Raw genomic sequence first — 16,113 nt, forward strand, 5'->3', positions numbered from 1 at the left:
GACCCACATTGAAACAGCCCTTCTCGCTGCGTGTTTGAGCACTAGCTTTGGAAACAGGCGTCGCATTGCTCGAACACCGCGTAATGGCATCTACTACATGCGCCCCGCCATGACACTGGCAGGTTATGAATTGTGACACATCTTTCATGATTGTGACAAAGCATGCCCCACCCCTACACATTCAGATGTACTTCTGAGAATTGGCACACAAATATACCTATCCTGAATTTTTCACTGATGCATCAAAGACTCGCGCGGGTGTATCCTATGCAGCCGTGGGCCCATCTTTTTCGGATGTCGGTATTCTCCACCCTCACACAAGCATTTCTACAGCTGAAGCTTATGCAATACTGGCGGCAGCAAAACACATTAAAGAAACTAAAATAAGTAATGCAGTCATATACATGGATTCATTTAGCGTTGTAACAACTTTAAAAGCCATCAGACAGTACAAAATCCTGTCATTGCTTCGCTATACTCTCTCCTTTGTGCCATCTACGCATCGAAACAGCATGTAGTAGTATGTTGGGTACCAGAACGCCGTGAAATTGAGGGAAACGTACTAGCGGATAAGCTCGCAACATCAGTCCATGCGAACACTCCGCAATCATCTGTAGCTGTCCCCGTAATGGACTTGAAACCCTTTTTGAGAAAAAAGCTGAGGGATTATTGGCAGTGTACATGGGACGGACAAGTACATAATAAATTACATTTAATCAAGCCTTGCCTTGGTGACTGGCCACTAACATCACAAATACGCCGTACAGAAGTAGCACTCTGTCGATTACGTATCGGACACACATATAGTACACACTCACACTTTCTGACCGGTGGTGATCCACCAATGTGTGAGAAATGCGGCGAACACCTTAGTGTCCTACATATTTTGATACAGTGCAGTGAATTAACTCCTATTCGAAAAAAGCATTTTCCAACATCCTACCGAGAACAAATGCCTCTTCACCTGGCGATGTTCCTCCGTAGAGATCCACTTTTTAAACATCATTCATTATTTGCATTTTTAAAAGATGTTCGCAACTTCCACGTGATCTACCCTGGTAATCTGTAGAACAACCTCTCGCAAGAGGTTGTTGCTGCCGTGCATACATTACAAAGCTCATGTTTCGCGGCCCTTGGAGACAAGGACGCCGGAGAGACATTCGTGCTCTATAATCTCTTCATAGCTTATCAGAACCATTGACCACTAGTTTTCACTCTACATATTTCATGTCACTCTCATAATTTTATTCCCTATATGTTTACCCGCCTTTAGAGTGAGGAATATTAGGCCCTTGTACAGCCACTTATCATACCCATAGCCCAAATCTTTTGTCACATGTATTGGCGCTCTTTGGCCATAACGTGGCCCTTGCACCAAGAAACACTATATATCATCAGCTATGGAACTGATGTTGACGCTTTCTAAAACGCTCTTAGCTTCGTTGACGAGGCGTGTATTCATTTGTCGTCGCGACGTGTGCTTTTCTTTTAGGTGGTTAATTGTCTCTCTCACGGTAGTGATTTTTGTTGCTCACCTTCTCATTTGTAGCGTGGAACTGGCGTTCACTTACATTGGTAGGGCTACTAGGAATCACAGTCCCTGCCTGGCTTTCTGTTGCACAGGTGAACGTGTGGGCATATCTTTCACCAGCGGCGTTCGGCAAAGTCCTCCGCTTGCTTTTTGAAAGGCTGTCTTCCAGTAGGGGGTTCCTGGCGCGAACTATTGACGGGTTTTCGGCACCACTTGTAGAAAAAACCACATTAGTTGCGAGGTGAAGAATATATTTGCGGCACAGACTAATTACTACCATACTGTTCCTGCCGAACGCTGTCGTTCTTCATCTTCTTTTCTGTGTGTCCATGCACGGGCTCGTGCTTTTGCACACTAAAGAATTAATCAACAGTGCGTGCGCCGGTCGCATGCGTACTTCTGAGGTTTTGAGCACGATGCTCTCAATCAGCCTAGGTTCGAGGATTTCAGTTATAAAGTTCATATGACACGCCGCGATCAGGAAAAGTGTTCGGAACACTCTAGTTTTGGCCTAATGAACACATGAATTTGGCTGGGAAATTTCACGAATTTCTGTCTGCCCCGGTTCTGCATCACTGAGACTCTACTGTACGTTTAGATGAATGTCTCTCAAGTTCGTTGATAATAAAATGAGGCGGGCTTGCAAAAAGCCAAGAATGGGCTGACCTGCATTTCTGTCAATGCAGCCAGATCGCGCACACAAATTTCAATTTCCGAAAGGTTTTCATGGCAACCGTACAAAAGGAAGAAACAGTCAAAATCCGGGAGTCTCCTGCACAATGCGGAAGACTTGGCAGGTATGTGATGATGATAACATCAATATGTACATATTGTTCTCCTCTGGTGGTGAAATATAGCACAACAATGTTTTTGTTGTTTCCGTGATTAGCTACTTCAATGCGCCGTAGCCAATCGCAAAGGCAATGCTACTTTACTAATTTTATTTTTTTATCAAAAATGAAATATTTTTTGTAAAATTGCAAGCAAGATTTGTTAAATCGTAAGCACGGTCGAAATTCGTACATTTTATGGGAAAATTAGAAGAGTTGGCAAATATGTAGATGGCACATCTAACACTCGAAGGGTGGTTTGCAGTCTGATTTCTATGTCTCGGACACAGCGTATGTGCCCGTGAAATCGAAAAATTGGTCCCGATGAGCGTGTGATACTTCATTCCTGATTCAATGTAGTTTTTGTGTAATGAGTAGAATCCAGCTGGTCTCACATGCAGTGGGCGAATTTTCGCAACGGCGCATTATATTGCGAGTTTTTTCCCTGCATTAATTTTGTTGTTAGCACGAATCTCTCACATCACTATGTGAAAATCAGAAAACTTGAATCGTTGTAAGCACACTGCATTGCAGGCCTTTCAGACACGCGAGGCTGCATGCTCAGCATGTTTTGCGCAAGAGCAGCTTAAAAAGAAGGTTATTGTGTTAGTGTGGTACTGCTTATAGTGCGAATGTTCGACTCCTGTGACTTAGGTTATAACTGGTCTATGCCGTACAACAGTAAAAAAGAAAAAAAAAAGAATGAAAGAGCCATTTCAAGTATGTAGTAATAACTTGTTCCAACATGTCAAGCGCTTAAAAAGGATGATGCATGGTAACAACATTCACTCTGACGAAGGCAGGTGCACTAGCCACAAGATGAGTTAAAAATGATCAGTTGTTTTTGTTTGCTAAACATGTCCTTTTCTTTGAGTATCTTTAACAAAAAAAGGTGTATGTTTTTATGTATTGTTTCCAAGGCTGCAGCAACATTACAAATCACTCCAAAGGATTGCGGATAGCTTTCAGATGTCAGCAGTAATAGGCAGTCCTACTGGTACTCAGAATTAGTACATCGAGGGGTAGATTTCAACCTTGAAATGTGGCTTCACGACAGTGTAGATTTATTTATTTATTTTGAATACCTCAAAGGCCCCAGCTGGGGTATTACATGAGGGATGGGTATTAATTACAGAATAAAAAAGTGATTCGAGGGAAATCTTGAATTGATGCGGGTCGGAGTGGTGCACGGTAGTTGTAGGCAGACGATTCCAGTCCCGTGCGGTTGTGACAAAAAAGGAGCGAAGATGTGCGGTGCTTTGGGCTGGTGGAGGATACACTCCGATTGAATGGTTCAAGCGGCTTGATGAGCGATGGACTGGCAGGATGGCTGGAACTTCGATGGGGGCATGATAAAATTTGTGAAAAAGGCATAGTCGAGATATATGACGTCGTAATTCTAGATTAGAAAGGTGAGCACGAGTTTTAAGTTTGGAAACACTAGAATGGTTGGTATATTCAGAGTAGATAAAACGTGCAGCACGGTTTTGAATCGATTCGAGAATGTTGGATAAGTGAGATTGGTGGAGATCCCAGACAAAACATGCATACTCTAATTTTGGACGAACAAGTGTGACATACGATATTAGTTTAACTGATGGGGGCGCAAGTCTTAAGTGTCTACATAGAAAACCCAGAGTGCGATTTGCAAAGTTGGCTATGTTAGTCACGTGGGCTGACCAGGAAATGTTACTTGAAAATGTGACACCAAGATATTTGTATGATTCAGCGGGTGAGACTGCAGTGCCGGAAATGGTGTATTCTGCTGACTGGTGGTGGGGCGTGCGATGAAAAGATACCAATGAAGTTTTCTTTATGTTTAAAGACATTAACCACTTATCACACCAGGATAGAATTAGATTGAGGTTGTTTTGAAGTGTAGTAGTGTCAGCGATGTTTGCTATGGGACGGTATACGACGCAGTCGTCTGCAAAGAGGCGAATGCTTGAAGAGATGTTTGATGGAAGGTCATTGATGTAAATGAGAAAAAGTAATGGTCCGAGCACTGTACCTTGCGGCACACCAGAGATTACAGAAGAACGGCTAGATGAGACGGAGTTAGCATGCACGAATTGTTGGCGATTGGTAAGGAAACTGCGAATCCAATTAAATACATTTGTATTAATGTTTAGACGAGAAAGCTTTAGTAGTAGCCATTGACGCGGGACTTTTCGAATGCTTTTTCAAAGTCTAAAAGAGGGCGTCAACAGGTCGAGGTATGTCGAGGCTGAAACTGATATCATGATAAAATAAAGCTAGTTGTGTGTCACATGAAAATCCTGAGCGAAAGCCGTGCTGACTGGAATGAAAATAATTATTGCTGACTAAGAACTTGACGATGTTAGAGTAAATAACATGCTTCATTAGTTTGGAGCAAACGCTAGTAAGGGAAATGGGGCGATAACTGCTGCAAAGAGATGAAGGACCTTTTTTGGGCCCTGGAACAATCTTGCCCACTCTCCAATCTTCCGGCACCACTCCTGATGATAGCGACTGCTGAAAAATATGACAGAGTAATGTACTAGCAATTGATTTCGTGTTTTTGAGCATTTTCGCGTTGATACCATCGATGCTGCATGAAGATGTGAGTTTCAGTGAGTCGATTAGTTTTGCGATGCCGTTTGAGCAGAATGTGATTTCCGGCATCTCACTATAGTTGAGATTAAGAAATGAAGGCAAGTTATCGACAGGTTCAACGGTAAACATGGAAGAAAAAAATTTAAGTTGTTCGGCGGCCTCGTGATCGGGAATTGGATGATTTTAATCGTTCTGCAGTACTAAAGGTTGGAAGGTACTGGGGTTAATTGTGCGCCAGAATTTTTTGGGGTTGTTGCTTAACATAGCGGGCAATGTTTGTGAAAAAAATAAGAGTTTTTCTTTGTTAGCAAGTTTATTGAATTCTTTTTCTGCAGCGTAGTACCTGTTCCACGCACATGCGCTATTGGACCGCTTTGCTGGTCGAAAGAGTCGTTTCTTTTTGTTATTTAGGCGTTTTAACGTGATGTTAAACCACAGGGATAACTTTTTCTTGGTTACAGTAATCGTGGGCACATGCTTAGTGAATATATCTAACATTTTGTTTTTTAATAGCAGCCAATTAGCTTCGACCGAACGCTTTGAAAGGTCGATAAGAAAGAAAGCAACAAATTGCTAGAGATCTGAGTTTATAGCGGAATAATTGCCTTTATCATACAGTGTTATATTTTTTGTTGTTTTTGTTGAATGGTGTAGTTTACAAGAATAGGACGCATGGATTACTAAGTGGTCACTGAGTCCTGGTAGGAACGTCATCTGGGACACTCTTTCAGGCTCAGAAGTAAAAACAAGGTCAAGAATATGAAGGGAGTTATCGCTGTCACGCGTAGGTTCATCGACTAATTGCGCAAGTCCAAACGTTAGACATGAATTGACGAAATCGCTCTCTATACTGTCTTTGGAAGTAACGCATGCTAGGTTAGTCCAAGGTATTGCTGGGAAACTGAAGCCGCCGAAAAGCAGTATCGGAAAACTTCGATAAGATTTAGTTAAGGAGCAAATAGCTCCGTGGAATTCAGATACAAAAAGGGGGTCACTACCAGGGGGACGATAGCGAACACCGATGATTGTGGGGGGATAACAAGCATTACAAAGAACGAACATGATTTCTAAGCACGATGATGTCTTAATTTCGCTACACTGAAGATCTTTATGGCTACCTATTAGTACGCCTCCACCCCATTTGTTAGTACAATCGCATCGAAACACATCGAAATCTGGGAAATGCTGTAGCAACTCAGTGTCGGTAATAGAAGGGTAATAGATCTTCCCTGGATAGGTGGTTTCTTGGTTTACCACTTCAACACTGCAGTGAAACCACTTTTTTGAAGGTAGAGAAAGTCACAGGTGTTTAAATATGTCTAATAATTGATTACAAATACTTTGAAGTTTTGAGCATTAAAAAGTATCTAGCACTATTACATGTTATACATTGAGATATGCGCTAGACCAGTGAAAGTTAAGATTGTGGCACGTAAACCTTACAACACATCCTATGGGAGTGCCAAGAGTTAATTTATTGCTCTAATGAGAACGCAGCCTCCACCAACGGCAGCCATGCACATTTGCAACCTTCGTTCAGCACTGGACGAGAGACTCTGGGCAATCCAGTGGGCCAAGGAAGCTGCTAGGAGTCAAGCTTTTGTAGCCAACACTTAGGCAGCAGACAAGCCCACGAAAAACACATATAAAATTTGGTTTTTCTCTTTGTAAGTTCAGGCTAAACTTAATTCTAACACTGACATATTGGTTTGAATATTCAAGTCAATCGAATATTTGCCCATTCCTAGTTATTATTGTCTTTTTATGATACTCTTGAGGCGGTTCTTCAGATTTATGGGGATGTCGGTGTAACCAGGAGGACTTCTTAATATTCGCCATGCCCATAGACAGCTGCGCTGCCAGGTGGAATTCGGGAGCATTCCTTCAAGAATGGTCAGTCGGCAGTCGCTTCCTTGTTTGGCTTTGCTAGCCTCAGTGTTAATGCGTTAGTTAGCAAGAAACAAACACTACCATTTTACACATTTCTTGGATTAGTGAACGAATTGGACCCTTCGTGACGCTACTGACATGTGTGTTATTTTGATGTGCTCCGTTTAAACCCACAATGACTGTCAGCAACACTCATCGCGCATCATAACGATGATCACATTTGCGACGACCAATGCTTTGTTTGCCGCTATCAGTGCCACCGTGAATTGCTGTAACCTCACTTGCCATTTAACGGCCACAAGTTAGACCAAATAAACAGCTTCACCTTGAATAGGGTGACTGTTCCCTCCGCTCTCGTCGCGATCCCATGACACTATAAATTTTAGTTGTTCTTGCGATACGCAAAATTGTAGTCAAAATACTCTGCAACTTGTGCTTTCGATAATAGCCCACAGAGTACACATATCAGCTTCATGAGGTCTTCTATAGCCGCGTAGGTGAGCTAAGTGTTATCAACTAACCTTTTCTGTTGAAACTCACCTTGTTTTACTTGCATATAGGATTCGTTAATGCCTTAGTAGTGAATGGATCCCACAGCATCATTCGAGGAAAGTTGCGTGGGTTCGCTGAGCAATCTCAAATTGACCAGCGCTGCGCCACATATTAGGAGCGAAGCTCCTTAAGGCGTGGGCTGAGCATCCCGTCCTGTATACTCATATGTAGCCACCTCTTGTTAGTTCTTGAACCGGTCGTAAGAGGGCGGTACTTGTACAATTAATGAAATGCATATACGCTGAAAAATGCAAATGGTATGATACTGGTGGACACTACTTGTAGTATCATAAATAATAAAAATCACAGTATATCCATGGAGTGAATGATGATGAGTGGGGCGAAGCGTCCGTCATTCGGTCCGTTCGTTCTTGCTGCCATCCATTCGTGCATCCGTCCTCTCGTGCGTTCGTTCCTGCGTTCGTCCGTTCGTGAATCCATCCATTCATTCATCCGTGCGTTCGCCCAGAGTTCGTCTATACGTCTGTCCGTTCATCTGTTCGTCCGTTTGTGCATCCGTCCATGAGTCCGTCTCTGCGTTTGTTCATGTGTCCGTCCGTCGTCTGTCTGACACAGGGACGGATAGGCGTGGCCAGCGAATTAATTATTCAAGGTTTGCCGATGAAAGTTATGATACGGACATGGCGGCGGCAGCTTGCACTTGAGGACGGAACCCCGATGTGCGAGCGTACGAGAAAATAGGGATGACATCACACGAACACGTTGGCGATCGGGTGTTCGTCGGTGGCACCGTTCGCTAGGGGACGTCTTGTAGCAAAATAAAAGCCATTTTGGTGCGCGTGCGCGTTCAGAAGGTCGGCGGATGGACAAGGCTGCAATAAACATGGATGCCCATGATGTGAATCTCTCGATAAATCAGACGTCCAATAAACTTCGCTATTTCGACCAGCATCACCTCTTCCTATAAGCCATTTCACTTGGCATAAGCTGGCATTTCAATATATGTATCAAAGCATATTTCTTTGCATAATTGCACGTCCTATTATAAAAATTAAGAATATTAGGCACAGTTCTAAAACGTTTCGATTCCTGCTGTTACATAGTAAGAGCCAAGATGTGCTCCAGTGGCCTTCTTGTCATGAGGAGCTCTATAGCCGGCGCCAGCACACTGCGCATCAGCGATGTGTGGACCTCACACTTAACCAGAGTAGCCATAAGATTCCCTACACAGATAATCAGCTATGCAATTGCGACAGAGGAAACAACTTGAGGCTGTAAACAAAACAAACACATGAACGTCTGCAGTTGTCTCACGCTGATGCAGAACATCATTGCCATAAAACTTGAAGCTGAGGTGCTGTCATTCTCGGACTCTAAGTTCGTCCTGACTCAATTCAGATGTGTTGCAAGACAGTTTCGAGCTGTGCGTGTTTTTTGTGATGCAGTTGTGCACCCTTGTGCGCGTGGCGACGACGCCATAAGAGTGACTAGTGACACTAATTGCGGCCCTGAGTATGATATAACGATACAAGCTAAACCAAAGCTGCTGAAACCTGGTTGAGAAGACCACCTCCACACTTTATACATGCAGCGGACTTTCGGAAATATATTTTCGTAGAATAAATTTTCCCGGCTCCCTGCAAAAGCTCTCTATTGAATGGCTGTCATAAATTTCTGTCAATTATTACTGCTAAACATTGTCAGATTGAAAAGCTTATAAATTAATTTGATATTTGACTTGCAGAGGCTTATTTATTACAGAGCTTTGATGGTACTGCAGCATAAGCATAAGGGGCACGCACCTCTGTCAAGTTTGCCTGCCAAGTGCATTTTTCCAACAACACATGCACATTGGTACGCGCAAAAGTTCGTCAAAATTCACCACATTGCCAAAACGGGCAAATTCAAATTGATTCTGAAAGTTGAGTGGCTGAACTCACTACAGTAGACTCCCAATAAACGAAACTCACTTAAACGAAAATGCCTCATTAACAGAACTAAACGGGCTCATATGGCTGGATTTCTACGTGTTGTGCAGTAAAATTCATCGGTTAATCGAAACTGTGCTTATTGGTCACCTACGGTGAAACGGCACAACCTCTAAACACAGCATAGGCTTGCTCAGGTCAAAGGTAGTCTTACAACCATGGCAACATCTTGAGACAAGCCAATCCAGTAGCCATTCTTGCTTGTAGTGGCTGTGGGAGCCGAGTTGGTGAGTCAGTTGTGTGTTAGGCCTATTTGTGCGTCTAAGTGCGGTGGATCACGGCGTTATTTCAGCCTGATGGAAAGGGAGCGGCTGCACCATGCACTGTCGCTTGAAAATTAAGCTGCCAATTCTTCAGGAGGTCAATCAAAGCGGCCTGCCCAAAACAAAGGTGGCGATCAGCTCAATGGAAAGGGAGCGGCCACACCATGTACTGTCGCTTGAAAACTAAGCTGCAAATTCTTCAGGAGGTCGATCGAAGCGGCCTGCCCAAGACGGAGGTGGCGAAAAAATACATCCCGAAATCGACGCTGTCGCGAATCTGCAAAGACAAAGAAAAGGTTGAAGGCGCTGTAAATAACGAGACCTTTAAATCTAAATGGATGCGGACTACGCCTTATGAACAACTAGAAAAAGTTCTTTTTCTGTGGTTGAAGCGTGCACCGAGTTCAAATTTGCTTACAAGTGGACAAATTCTCGAGCAGAAAGCTCGAGAGGTCGCCATGCAAATGGGTGTTGAGAACTTCGTCTGAGGCGATGGATGGCTCAGCCGCTTTAAAACACGCCATGGCCCAGTCTTCAAAGCAATCTCAGGTGAGAGTGCTGCAGTCAGCAGAGACATTTGCACCGACTGGCAACAGGAGCGGCTTAAGGAAATTTTGATGAGCTTCGAGCCATGAGACATCTGCAACGTCGATGAGATAGGTTTTTTTTATAAGGCGCTTTCATCAAAGACTCTCACCTTCAAAGGCGAAGCCTGCAGTGGAGGAAAACACAATAAAGATCGCACCACCGTACTGGTGGGTGCAAACATGGCGGGAGATGAAAAATAAAAGCTGTTGGTAATACGAAAATCAAGGCACCCACATTGTTTCAAAGGCGTTCAACGCCTTCCTGTTGCGTACCATGCGAACGGAATAGCGTGGATGACTTCGCCATTTTCAAAAACTGGCTACGAGAGGAAGACGCAAGATTTACGAGGCAAGGCAGGAAGGTTGTCATCATGGATAATTGCCCAGCCCACGGTCACGTTGAAACTCTCCAAGCCATCACTCTGGAGTTCTTGCCAGCCAATACAACAACTGTAATCTAGCAGATGTATGCAGGGGTTATTCAGAACATTAAACTTCATTACCGCGGACAATTGCTTCATTGAATGCTGCTTTGTGCAAACAGCAGGAAATGCTACAGCATAAATTTATTGGCAGCCATCCACATTTTGACTCGTGCCTGGGAGCAAGTGAACGCAACAATACACAGATGCTTTCATCATGCTGGCTTTCAAGTGCAAGAAGCAGTACCTGATGAAGAAAGCCTTGCTGGTGCTGACATTGAGGCAGTATTCAGTGAGATCATGCCCTCTGCCCCTTTCATGCTGCAGTACTACTCATAAATTGATGAATTGAGTCCTTTGTACCTGTCGTGAGGAGACTGTCGAGGAAATGATTGCCAAAGTGCAAGATGAGGATCAATCAACCTTCCAGCAATGAATGTGAGGGCAATATTGCCAGTGCAGTGACGCCACCAGATTGATCAGCTAAGAGGCTGTTGAAATTTTACAACTTAAGCTTGCCAAAGAAACCACCATTTACCTGTTTTTTTTTTCTGGTGAGGTTTGTGCAATTTGAATAAAGGTTTTGATTCACTAAATAAGTGTACTTTGCTTAAATGAAATTTCTGATAAATAGAACAGTTTTATGGATACCCTTCGAGTTCTGGTTAAGAGGAGTTGACTGTATTAGAAAATGCTGGGTGCACAAGAAACCAATCCCACATGCCAAAACTGACAATCCAAAACGTTGATCACCGGTGATTGATTTAAATAGGCGTAGCAACGAAAAAGTAAAGGGGAGGTTAAGTGCTTGTGTTCCGTTCAAGAAGCAACTCGATGTTCCTCAACAAGCGCAAGTAATGGTGACGGCATGATATGTTTGCAAACCATGATTACCACTATAACATTCGGTCCTGTGCAGCAGAAATAGCTCTGCTCACCAGTGGCTTACTACTGCCGCAAATCGTTCAGGCAGGCTCGGTGCATATGACCATGGAGCGTCGTTCAATTCGTACGTCAATTCTAGTTCATGCACTTTTCTGTAGCATGCACAGCATCTCGCAGAGTCGTTCGTGCACTGTGATGGAGCTGAAATATAACTTTTCACCCCAATATAGCAAATACCGCATTTACTCGCGTAATGAACGCACTCGCATAATAAACCCATTCACCACTTCAGTCTTAAAATTTGGATCTTTTTTTTTTCTGCGTAATAAACGCACCCCCTGCATTGATCCCCTGCAGTCCTGCCAACCGACACCAGGTGCATCCTCACCCATTGGATCTCTTCTGTTTTTGATTGCTTTGCCAACCCCCCCTTAACCACCTTGGCTCGCTCCCTCCCCCTCTTCGCTCATTGACTCATGCAGTATTGCTTATCTTTCTTGTACACAGCACCTCCCCCTTATCTGTGCGCCACATGCCCCACAGCAGCCACAGCAGGGTTCACAAGCAGTGCCAGTGTAGAGACATCTCAGCTGATAAGCAGACAGCCAGCGAAGGTCACCAAACTGCCCATGCCTTCTGTCCCTTCCTGTGACCCCCCCCCCCCCTTTAGTGTACTTTCTTTTTTCTTCACTCCATCTGTCCCTCCCTCGATTTCCCATTTCCCCAAGAGTGCACGTTTTGGGCGCCCCTCGAGATCACAAGCATATACCACTGTTGCCGTTAAACGATTGCGCAACGATTGCGAGAAAATATAAGCGCAAAAGCAAAGCGTTTTTATGGCATGCGCGGCGGCCAGGGGACATCTAGCAGAAGATATAGCGCCATCAACCACTGAAAATGAGTAAAGTGCAACAAAGAAGCTGTTTCCAAACAGTGTATGCGTATGTAAATTGTAAAAGGCTAAGTGACCTAACTTGTTTTTTCACTAGCGAATATTTTCCTTCTTTCGAAAAAGTTTTCATAAAATTTACCCGCGTAATAAATGCACCCCCCAACTTTGCTCCAATTTTTCGAGAAAAAAAAGTGCGTTCATCGCGTGAGTAAATACAATAATCATGTGGCGAGCTTCCATTGTTTCGGAAAGTATCTTGGTCTCATATACATTAGGTGCAGCTTATGACTTTATCCGGTGGAAGTGACACGGTGTTAATGTCTGCACGTCCTATCTGTTCCTATGCCAACAGATTTGTTGACCCACCTCCGGGCACCATCTTGAATCCTAAAGCATGCCACCTATAGTTCATAGACATTCTTAATAAAAGAGTCGTCTAGTCAAATAGGTTTAGTTGGCAGGTATGTGTGCCCCCACAATCATGCATATTAAAAGTTGTGAGGCCCACTGGCTCCTTCGCCAAGTCTGTCACTTCCTTTTTGGAAACTTGTCTGCTATTTGCGAGATGTGTAAGTGCGAGGCATGGCTTGCTTCGATGAGGCAAGCAGGTGTAAGCAGAAAAAGTAACGATGTGACCTTAAAGAAAAAGTGATGCCAGTGCAATCTATAGTTTAAAATCTAAAGCACTCAAGGGAGTACAGTTAAACCTGGATATAAGGAAATTGATAAACTCCTGAATAAAAAAAATGTTATATAGGGGATTTCGTTATATGCAGGTTCGGTACGAAAATGCGGAAAATAAATGCACGTATACAGTCTCCGACCGTTTATTCGGACTCGACGGGAACCACCAAAACATCCAGATAATCGGGAGTCCGAAAAAACGAATTCATTCGAAAAAAAGCACTTTTATAAACCCTATCCGAAGAACTGTCATGTCTGCACACACGCACGCTTCCGAGACGGTTTGCTTGGAAATAGAAAATTCAGACTTCAGACTGAGGTAGGCCGCCTTCTACCTGGCGAATTATATCCGCTTTCTTCGTCATCGTGAGCATCTTGTAGTTCCCACGTTGGCCGCGTTTCTTCACTCCCGACGGCGCAGCAATGGGTGGCGTTGTAGCCATTTCAGCACGCCACGGAACACGCAAGAGACCGAGACGAACGCAGACAACAAGACGAATCAGGCCTAGCCGCAAAAGCAGCTGACTGACACTGCTGACAAACGCCACAGCGAACAGACTCTGTAGGTAGCTTAGCTTGGCCCCTCGACTAGCTAAAAAAAAAGCGTCGCCAAACATAGCCTTCGAGATCGGCAATGGCGATTCCTGCGTGCATTTTGACACTGGCCAGACATCCATCCATAGCTAGTGCAGCATATCAGTGCTGGCAACCTAGCGAACATATTTTTAACGTCGCTCTCAGCGTGTAATGGCGTACGGCGACGCATCCGGTCAGTCAAACGGAGTCCGAATAACCAAATGGCGCACAGTGGTGTGTCCGAATTTTCGGTTGTGAGTTTACATTAGGATCAATGGGGAGTGTGGCGGTGCCATAAAGATGTCCGAATAAACGGGCATGTTCGAATTTTCGGCGTCCGAATAAACGGTCGGCGACTGTATAACGAAAAAGGGACTGAAGGCAGAGTTAGGCCAAAACACATCATTCATCATCATCATTATCAGCCTGACTACGTCCACTGCAGGACAAAGGCCTCTCCCATGTTCCGCCAGTTAACCCGGTCCTGTGCTTGCTACTGCCAATTTATACCCGCAAACTTCTTAATCTCGTCTGCCCACCTAACCTTCTGTCTCCCCCTAACCCGCTTCCCTTCTCTGGGAATCCAGTTAGTTACCCTTAATGACCAGCGGTTATCCTGTCTACGCGCTACATGCCCGGCCCATGTCCATTTCCTCTTCATTATTTCAACTATGATATCCTTAACCCCCGTTTGTCCCCTAATCCACTCTGCTCTCTTCTTGTCTCTTAAGGTTACACCTACCATTTTTCTTTCCATTGCTCGCTGCGTCGTCCTCAATTTAAGCTGAACCCTCTTTGTAAGTCTCCAGGTTTCTGCTCCGTAGCTAAGTACCGGCAAGATACAGCTGTTATATACCTTCCTCTTGAGGGATAGTGGCAATCTACCTGTCATATCTAGCGGTAAAACACATATCTAGCGGTAAAAAAATTGCTGTAGCATTTGTAGTTACACTCTTGGCGGGTTGTTGCCGTCGCTGCCATGTTCCAAACAAACCTAAATTGATGACATGCCCCTGCGTGCCGTAACGTTTACGAGCGGGTAGAAGCTTGATTGATATGAGGGTTTAACGTCAGAGCGGGTAGAACCACACGAGCTGTGAAGAAGCAGAAATGAAATGAGCGGGCCCGTCTTTATCGCCTAGAGGGCGCATCAGATAACATCCCTGGCGTGTTAGAATATCAGTCCAATGCTCACAAACAGACAGGAAACAACCCGTTTTGAACAAGCATGAAAAAACGTGGGGGGGGGGGGGGGGTCTCGAGTAGCAACAATGAACTTTGACGTTAAGGGCAATCGCTGCCATGCGTGCTATCTCGTTAAGTATCAGTGTGCTTTCAACGCGAAGGGACTGTGTCAAAAAAGCACTTCTTCCTGGAGTGGCCGTACGTATTTGCTCACACCAGCGTTCAGTAGGAGTTCTACGATATCGGATCTAAAAGAGTTGTCTTGCAGGCTTACTTTGTATACCATTACAATTTTTCGCTATCCCATTCACTGTATTGCAGTCTACACGCTGTCATGTTATTTACAGAACTAATCGGCTAATTGCAAAAGCTACGAGCCTGTGAGCTTGCAGTGCGGTGCAAGACCGAAGTGCGTGACAAGTTGACCTTTGAAGATCCGTCATCACCATGGTTTTGGAGAGTTTCCATCAGTGCCTAATCTGAAATTCCCTCGATGGTGTCAACACTGCTGTCCGCACTAAAAAAAAAGCAAATGCAAAACCAAAATCACAGCAAATTCATGGAGTGAATGATAATGAGTGAGGCGAAGCGTCTGTCAGCCTGTCCCTGCTTTCGTCCGTCTGCGTGACCATCCGTGCGTCAATCCATGCGTCCATCCATGAGAGCCGTCTGTTTGTGTGGCCGTACGTCTGCAGATATATCCGTCCGTCCGTCTGCTAGTCTGTCCGTTCATGCGACCATCTAGTGAACACTCCAAGTACCGCCATCTCCCATACCCACTCTAGAGCAGTTATGTGCCGCCAGTGACTACGTATGTACGTACGTACGTACGTACGTACATACATACATACATACATACATACATACATACATACATACATACAGGGGATGGACAGACCTACGCTATAAGGAGCTACGCCCCCTAAAAAAAAGCGAAAGCTGAACCTTGTCCAGGGCCATATCATGCGCACACAGTGAAATCATGAACATCCGCATGACGTCGAAAACAAAGAGTGAACAACATGGACACAGACACAAATACTACAGATACCACAGCGGCAACGCCGGCTCCTCTGCCCGCCTCGTGCTCACTCGCTCTCGCCTAGTGCACCGTGCGCGCTGCTACCACTTCGCGCTTTGTCGGCAACGAGGCACCCGCGAAAAATGCATGCTCGTACCAAAATGCCCAAATCAGAGGCAAAATTCTTAGATTGTCCGTGGAAGAAATTCGTTATATCAAAGTTGTCTCCCACTGTTACTTCATTACATAGAGGTCACAAATACATGCGC

General features: G+C 44.5%; 1 protein-coding gene across 4 annotated transcripts in view; it reads right to left on the reverse strand.

Annotated features, from left to right (window-relative positions):
• Window positions 1-16,113, reverse strand: part of Ube4B (Ubiquitination factor E4B) — a 244,571-nt gene that overhangs the window by 18,156 nt on the left and 210,302 nt on the right. The window lies entirely within an intron of this gene.

This window comes from Rhipicephalus microplus, chromosome 3, assembly GCF_043290135.1.
Source record: "Rhipicephalus microplus isolate Deutch F79 chromosome 3, USDA_Rmic, whole genome shotgun sequence".
In the NCBI taxonomy this organism is placed as follows: Eukaryota; Metazoa; Arthropoda; class Arachnida; order Ixodida; family Ixodidae; genus Rhipicephalus; species Rhipicephalus microplus.